This window comes from Prionailurus viverrinus, unplaced genomic scaffold (genome assembly GCF_022837055.1).
Source record: "Prionailurus viverrinus isolate Anna unplaced genomic scaffold, UM_Priviv_1.0 scaffold_42, whole genome shotgun sequence".
Lineage (NCBI taxonomy): Eukaryota > Metazoa > Chordata > Mammalia > Carnivora > Felidae > Prionailurus > Prionailurus viverrinus.
In genome coordinates, this window is record NW_025927609.1 from 3,243,760 (window position 1) to 3,251,849 (window position 8,090).

General features: G+C 58.5%; 1 protein-coding gene across 2 annotated transcripts in view; it reads right to left on the bottom strand.

Moving 5' to 3' along the window:
- PKNOX1 (PBX/knotted 1 homeobox 1) overlaps nt 1–7,524 on the bottom strand; it is a 59,376-nt gene extending 51,852 nt beyond the window's left edge. The window contains exon 1 of one of the 2 annotated variants that reach the window (XM_047846883.1): nt 7,402–7,524. The gene's annotated coding sequence lies outside the window, so the exon portion shown is untranslated. The remainder of the gene's footprint in view (nt 1–7,401) is intronic. The other variant, XM_047846880.1, reaches the window with a different exon arrangement.
- Nucleotides 7,525–8,090: the final 566 nt, after the last annotated feature.

Sequence of the window (8,090 nt, forward strand, 5' to 3'; positions counted from 1 at the left end):
AATAAACGTTGAAAAAAAAATTTTTTTTAAATAAATAAAAAAAAAGAGGTGAGGATCATTCAGTCCCTTTTCTTATTCCTTTTACGAAAGAAGAAACCCTGAAAGAGATGTGAAGACAAAAAAGCAGGCGGAGATTCTAGGAGGAAAACAGCAGCCCCTACAGACCGAAGCGAGGGCGTCCGGGCCCAGGCCCCGGCCCCCTGCCCTCGGCCCCCTCGCCTGGTGCTCCTGAGCCCGGCGGGCCGTCGCCGGGAGCGCCGCCCCACCAGGGAACCTTCCTTGCTCCCCCAGGGGCATCGGGGGTCTCGGAACAAGCGCTCCTGGGCCAGGCGGCGGCGGCCGGCAGGAGAGAGAATCCGACACCGTCTCCTGACTTCATCAGCGACGCGAGGTTCCCCAGGGCTCAGATGCCAAGGAGAGAAAAACAAGGGAGCCCGGAAGCGACAGGAACTCGTCCTGAAAGCAGGCTTCTAGATTTAGCTTCCAGCGCGTGGTCACGTGGAGGCCTTCGCGATTCTAATTCTGGCCGGGGAGCTATTTACACAGGCCGGGTTTTCACAGGGTGACGTCGTCGCAGACCGGCCCCAGCAGGGCCCAGTCCCCCGCGGGGAGCTAGCCCGCCCCCTCCCTTTCCTCGCTCGTCTTTCCCCGACGGTTATGCAACCCGATCGCCTGCACCCAGATCGGCCTCCACGTGGTCCGGCCGTGAACTGAGGGAGGTCAGCAAACGTGTTCCGCGGGGGCCACGTGGTGCTCTCTTGGCTTTGCGGGCGACCCACCTTCTCTGTCACACAGTCTCCTTTCTTCTCGTGTGACCCTCAAAATGCAGAGCGCGCGGCCCCAGGGCCACTTGGCCAGCGGCCTGTCGTTTGCCAGCCCTGGCCTAAGGCCCAGCTGTCCGAAGAGACACACGTGACGCTTCAGAAATCGAGCCGTCCTCTTTGTGACCCGTCTAAAAGCGGCGAGAGCAGCCTGGGGGACATCCAGTGTTTTGCGTTTTCCGGTTAATCCGCAAACAGGCCTGTGGCAGGGGCCGCCGCCGCCACCCCCCACCCCGGCTCCCACGCGTCCTACAGGGTCCACTCTCCCGGCAGGACAGGTGCGCCTGCTGCAACTAACGACCACGAGGAACACGATCGAGTCCACCGACAGAGACCAGACGTTCTAGGGGGACCTTAGCTTTGTTGTCTCCGGGAGCGACGGTCTCAAAGCCAGAGACACTCGCGAACTGCGGGTCCCTTTTGCTCGTTTTTCTGCTTACTACTATTTTCCAGAAACTGAGTGTCACTGAGGATCCCCTTTCAAACCAGACCTATTTGTTCAGAAAGCTCAGAAAGTTCTCAAGGAATCCGAGACAACTGTCAGATCTTTTCCCAGATCTCTTTCAGGAAACTAACTGTATGTCGCTCCAGTTCAAGGCATCTTAATTGTGTGTGTGTGGGGGGGGGGGGGGGGAGGGGTCTTCAGGGACCGCGGCTCGGCCACCTGTCCATGTCCACGGTCTTCCACACTGGCTCACATCCCCCCCGACCCCCACCCCCGGGAGGTATTCAGTCAATAACTCATTCTGAAGAAAACATCTGTCAAGAGATCACTTTATTTTTCACACAAGTTTTGGGGAGATACCTCTTTAACATTCAAATAAAATCAGGGGCGCCTGGGGGGCTCAGTCGGTTGAGCGTCCGACTTGAGCTCAGGTCATGATCTCACACACAGTCCGTGAGTTCGAGCCCCGCGCCGGGCTCTGCACTGACAGCTCAGAGCCTGGAGCCTGCTTCAGACTCTGTGTCTCCCTCGTTCTCTGCCCCTCCCCTGCTCCTGTTCTGTCTCTCTCTGTCTCAAAAATAAACAAAAACATTTGAAAAAAAAATTTTTTTTAATCAGAGAGTAAATACATCCTGTTAAAACAAACTGTCCGAAAACAAGACATTTCTAAGCCAAAGATCCACATAAGTCCATTAAAGTCACAGCAAAATTCTAACAATGAAGGTGTTTTAATGGAATCAGAATCTGTTTTAGCAAATTCTGAACTGCGATGTCTTAGTGGGCTTTGCTTTTCAGACCGTGACCATCACTGGCATCACTAAAACCCCACACTCAAAACTTTCATGATGGACTTGTTATCAAGAATTAATGAGGGCGCCTGGGGGGCCCAGTCGGTCAAGCGTTCGACTTCGGCTCAGGTCATGATCTGTCTCATGGTTCATGAGTTCGAGCCCCATGTCGGGCTCTGTGCTGACAGCTCGGAGCCTGGAGCCTGCTTCGGATTCTGCGTCTCCCTCTCTGTCCCTCCCCCGCTCCCTCTCTCAAAAATGAATGTTAAAAAAGAATTTTTTTTTAAAGAGTTAATGTTTTATGAAAAACAAGAACCCCAACTGTTCAAGGCCAGGACCCTTTCACGTGGACAAGCCTTTGCCCGGGGCACCGTATGCTCCAGGACAGGGCACCGCAGAAAGGGACCCGGGGGCGTTACCCCGCCTACTCAGTGCCCTGCCATCTGGCTAGCACTGAGCTTGGTAGGCCAGAGGATGATGGAAGAAACATAGAGAAATGCTCAAAGGCTCCACAACACCAGCCACAGCCATAAAGCAATACACGGGGGGGGGGGGGGGGGGGGACAAAAAACGAGAATTGGGGGCTCCTGGGTGGCTCAGTGGGTTAAGCGTCCCACCCGGGATTTTAAATCAGGTCATGATCTCAGGGGTCATGAGTCCGAGCCCCAAGTCGGGTTCTATGCCGGCAGCCTGGAGCCTGCTTGGGATTCTCTCTCTCTCCCTCTCTCTTTGCCCCTCCCCTGCTCTCTATCAAAATAAATAAACTTTAAAGAAAAAAACCAGAATCACAAAACTGTGTGAAGATGTTAGCTAAATATTTTAAGTGAAAAATATGTGAGTTATATAGGTAGAAACATACATAATAATACCGACGAAAACTCAACCACAAAATAACTAATAACATGAAAATGGACACACAGCCCATTAAACTCAAGTTCCACAATATACATTTTGGGGAATGCCGTTTTAGATCAGTTCTCACCCAGGGGTGACTTCTGTCCATATTTGTGACTTTTGTGACATTGGCAATATCTGCAGACATTTTTGGTTGTCACAGCTGGGAGTGGGGGTCCCAGTGGCATCCAGTGTGTAGAGACCAGGAATGCTGCTGACAGCCTACAGTGCACAGGACAGCCTCCACGATACAGAAGTGTCCGGCCCCGAGGGTCAACAGTCCCGCAGTGTCACAGAAGTGTCTGTGCTTGTGCTGCAAGAAATTCTGCCGAAGTACATCCTGGGGGGTTGGGGGGAGGTATCCATAAACACACACTTTAGAAGAACACAAAGCTGGGCGCCTGGGGGTGGGGATCAGTCTGTTAAGCGTCCGACTTCGGCTCAGGTCATGATCTCCCGGGTTTGTGGGTTCAAGCCCCACATGGGGCTCTGTGCTGACAGCTCAGAGCCTGGAATCTGCTTCAGATTTTGGATCTCCCTCTCCACTCGTACTCTGTCTCTCCCTTTTTCTCAAAAATAAATATTTAAAAAAAATTTTAAACATGCAAAGCTAAATTTGTAAATTTTTTAATGCAAAAAAAAAAAAAAACAAAAAAACAAAACCTCGATCAACTATCTCAAACAACATGAAACAAGGTATATTGAGAACTTACCAAGCTCTCATTAAGGCAATTATTTTTGCAAAAGTCTGGCCAGACTGTTCTAGGTGGAATCTGCATCACAGTACCTACCAGCTCATGGTCCCTTTAGAGGGACCTGGCCCCACTGCAGTTGTGGGAAGGCAAGAGCCCAGCCCTCCCAAGGACCGGAGGTGGGGGGGGGGGGGGGTGGGCAGCACCCAGCCCGTGGGGCAGCGTCTGCAAGGTGGCGGAGGGAAAGAGCTCAGTCACTCTCCCCGTGTACCCTGGGGAACAGGAAGAGCACGAGGCGGGTAGGCTGTGGGGAGAGAACTTGCAATCAACAGTGTGCAGGGCCGGCAGACAGTGGGGAGCGACAGTCTAGCTGAACCGAGAAAGGCCCAGACTCGCGCCCAGAGTTCAAGCTGTACTTCTGTGAGCCCCAAAGCCCAGCACTAGAGCTTCCTGGGGTCCCGCCAGATTCCTCTTTTCCTTATTCCTGTGTAACCCCCTAAGCCCCCCGGGCTCGGGGGCAGCCCGGTCCCTGCCACCTGGGGACCCGACCAAAACAGCTACTCATTCTGGGTCAGTCACAGCTGGCAAACAATTACAGCACCTGCAGTGAGCGTGCCCTGCGGCCTCTCACCTGCACAGGGGTGCTCGTTCGGCCACAGAGGGCACAGAGGGCACATGCCTGCCGGGTGACGGGGAATCACACCCTCCCCCCAGACGCACCAGCGCCCCGTGCTGAGCAGCTGACCGTGCAGGCAGAGAAGGCAGGGCAGGCCGTGGCGGCTGACCTGGCGGACGGCTGGGTCCTATCATTTAAAGGGAAGACCCGCGACCCTAAGATGAGTGCAAAATTTTACTCCCAGACTCTCAGGCGTGCAACCTGGGAGCCCAGTTGCTTTCAAGATTTTTGAAAACACCGCAGAACCTTCTCCCTACAGAATCCAGCACAGAACGAAGAAGCTGTTGTGTCCCCTCAACGCCTGCCCCCGCCTCCCACAGAACCACCGAGCTTTGGAGCCACTGGTTTCCAACTACCTTGTCAGACAGCACGTTTGCTGTGACACCACACAGCCTTCTGTGCACGAACTTTCCAGAAACAGCGGTGGGGCTGACACGCCACAAGGGGCGGCTGTTGCTATGGCAGGGGCGGCCTCATGTTCCCGGCTTTGCAGCCAGGCCTTTCCAGCAAACGGCCAGGCTCCCCGGCCCTTCAGCGTTGATTCTAACAATTTCCAGGCTGAACTCTCCCTACCCGGTGCTTCCACCGTCCGAGACAAAATGGTAACTTATCACAGTTGCGAGCCCTCACAACCCGTGTAGACGGCACTCCCCACGTGGCTGCTGCAGCTCCCGGCCCGTAGGATGCCCCCCCCCCCGCCCCCAGACGGTTAAGCCTGGCGTCCCCTTCCCGCACCCTTACTTCCTCATCCCCTTTGCCAACAGTGCAGCCACTTCAGGAAGGAAAACAAGGACACTGTGAACCTGAGTGAGAAAGTGCATCACATCTTCGTTTGCAGTACCCTCCGGCTGAAGTTTAGCCCCCGCTCAATTACGAAGAGAGACAAGAAATCCTGGGGTTTTAGCACCACCTGTCTTTTCCACCAACAGAAACTACAGACATGCTCACAAAGCACCAGAATTGCTACAGAAATGCCAGACTACTCCGAAAGTCACTAACGCCGGGGCCCCGCCTGGTACTAAGTGAGGCAACGAAGGGCACATCAGCAAGACAAGCATCAATTTGGCTCAGTATCTTGGTAACTATTTCGATATGATATATGGGCTCCGTTCTGGGTCCTCTTTTCTCTAGGAGGAGCCCGGGGGGGGGGGGGGGGGGGGAGCCCGGAAAAGGCCCCAGGGCACATTCTCCCCCCTGCCCCCCTCCAGTGGCTTCAAGGTTTCTTCTCAACAGTTTCAAATGCTTCAACAATTTGCAACAAAAGTGAAAGTCACAGCTACAATGTTACTATTCAAATGCAGAGTTCTTATGTTGTTACTTTCGGGGGGGGGGGGGGGGGGGAAGTTACAATGTGCTACACACAAATGCAAATGTGTGGAAACCAGTGGTCAAGATCCAACAAAATGTGTCAGTATTCCTATCCTTAACCACGCAACCCGCTGACACTGAAATCTTAAGCGCTGAATGTTAATCTCTCAAGTCCGTTTTCACCCACACATCTCATCAATTCCAATTTCCACTTTTAAATCTCTGAAGCGGGAAGCATCCTACCTCTGCCTAAGAATGCACCCGGTTAAGTGACGTCCTGCAATGGTGCACTGTGGACTCAATCAAATATTCTAGATGACCCCCAGATCGCTCTCCACCTCAATAAGCTAAAGACATGAAAGGCAGATTTGAGGCCGGCGGCCACCCTCCAAATAATATGCCCACAACTACCTTTGAGTGCATCACCGATCACTGCACTGGCAAACGGTTCCCTTTCGCTTCAATTCTCCCTGAGAATATTTAGAATGTACCATACAAAGCATTATATAATTTGCCAAAAAGGATGTGTTACATAAATGTATTAAATATTTCCTTTTTCAGAATACTCCAGAAAAAAATCATAAACTCACGCCCAACTAAAACTCAGGATTTTATTCACCCCGAAGTGGAACGTACTCCCTTCCTAAGGGGAAAAAAAAACCAAAACCCAGTTGCTGTTACAAAAAGCGAACTCTTACAGTGCAAGTAACTACTTTCCCCTTATCCACGCCGACCACATCCCGGTGCTTTCGAGTCTGCGATCCAAGCCACAGATGCACGTGTGCTGGTGCACAGGTTCCCCCCCCCCGCCCCCCAGCCACGCGGAGCCGGCTCCAGACGCGACAGCACGCACGCGGGCCGCACTGGTGGGGTCTGGGGACCACCGACAGAACGGGGCACTCCAACAGCCACGGCGATGAAATAAGGCAGACTCAACTTTTCCTAATTCCTCTCGAGTGACTCACGATCTCTGGCTGAAGGAATGTGAGCGCCAGCGAGCGGCCTCACCGAGCCCCGCACCTCCAGGCATCCACTTCCCCCCGTCCGACCACTACCAGCCACACATCTGGAGCACCCTGCCCTGGGGCAGGAGGGCGCCCGCCCCGGCTGCCCCCGACGTCCGCCTCCAGGGGGCTCCAGGGGGCTCCAGGGGGCTCGGCGCCCCCGCCCCTCGCACCCCGGCGCCGCTCCCTGCGGGCGCCCCCCCCCCGCCTGCCCCCGCCGCCAGCCCCGCCCAGCACCCCCGGTGGCCGCGGCACCGAGAGCGGGGCGCGCGCCCCCATCCCGGCCCCGCGAGCGCGCCCCCCGGCCGCCCTCCCCCCCCACCCCGCCCCGCGCGCGCCCCCGCGCCCCCCCCGCCGCCGGCCCCGCCCCCGCGCGCCCCCGCGCCCCCGCCCGCGCAGGGGCGCGCGCCGCGCTCCGAGAGGGACGGTTAGGAGCGCGCGCCTCGCAGCGGGCCCCGCGCGGCACCGGCGGCGCCTTCCAGAAATTTCCGCGTCCCTCAACCCACACCGAAAAACAAGCGGGGCGCGCCCCCGCGCCGGCCCGGCGGGCAGCGCCCCTCCCCGCGGCCTCGGCTCCCCTCCCCCACCCGCGCCCCCTCCCCGCCCCCTGCCCCGGGCGGCGGGTCCGGCGCGGCCCTCCCGGGCGGCGGCGGCCCGCGGAGACCCGGGCGGCGGCGGCGGGGCGGCGGCCGCGGCGCCTGCGGGCCGGCGTGATTGATAGGGACGGGGCGGCGGAGCGGCGGCGGTGGCGGAGCGGTTGAGTGACAGCTTACCTGGGTGCCAATCTTCATCACACTGACAAGCGGCTGCAGCAATCGGGACCCGCAGTGCCGCGCCCGCGTCCAACCGTCACGCCGACGCTGGGCCACGCGACACAGCCTCGCTCAATGGGAGGAGGGCGACGCCGACGCGCGCCGCATCAATATTCAGGGAGGGGGCGGGGCCTGCCGCACCCGGGCCCCGCCCCGCCCCTGCGCGGCGGCGGCGCGGGGCGGGGCCCGCGCACCGGGGGCGGGGAGCGAGGCGGGGGCGGGCGGCGGCCGGCCCCGCCCCCGCCTCGCGCCCGCGCCGGGCCCCGCCCCCCAGCAGGGCGCGCCGGCGAGCGAGGAAGAGCGGCCCGCCCCGCCGCGCGGGCCCAGAGCGCCGCCTCATGACTATGCATCGAGGGGCGTGGCCAGGCGCGCGCGCACGCCACGCCCCCTCCGCCGGCCGTCGGGAGGGGCGAGGTGTGTGGAGCGGGCTGGGGTGGGCGGAACCATCCGCCGCAGTGCCGCGGGGAGGGCGGGCCGAACCATCGCGGGAGGAGGCGCGGGCCGCTCCGGGCGCGACCCGCGGCAGGTGGGCCCCCGCCGCCGGGCACCCTGCGCGCGCCCCTTTGTGTGCGGTGCCCGGGTGGACGCGGGCGCGGGCGCTGCCCCGGGGACGGGGCCCCCTTCTGCTCCCGCGTTCCGCCTTGGGTCCA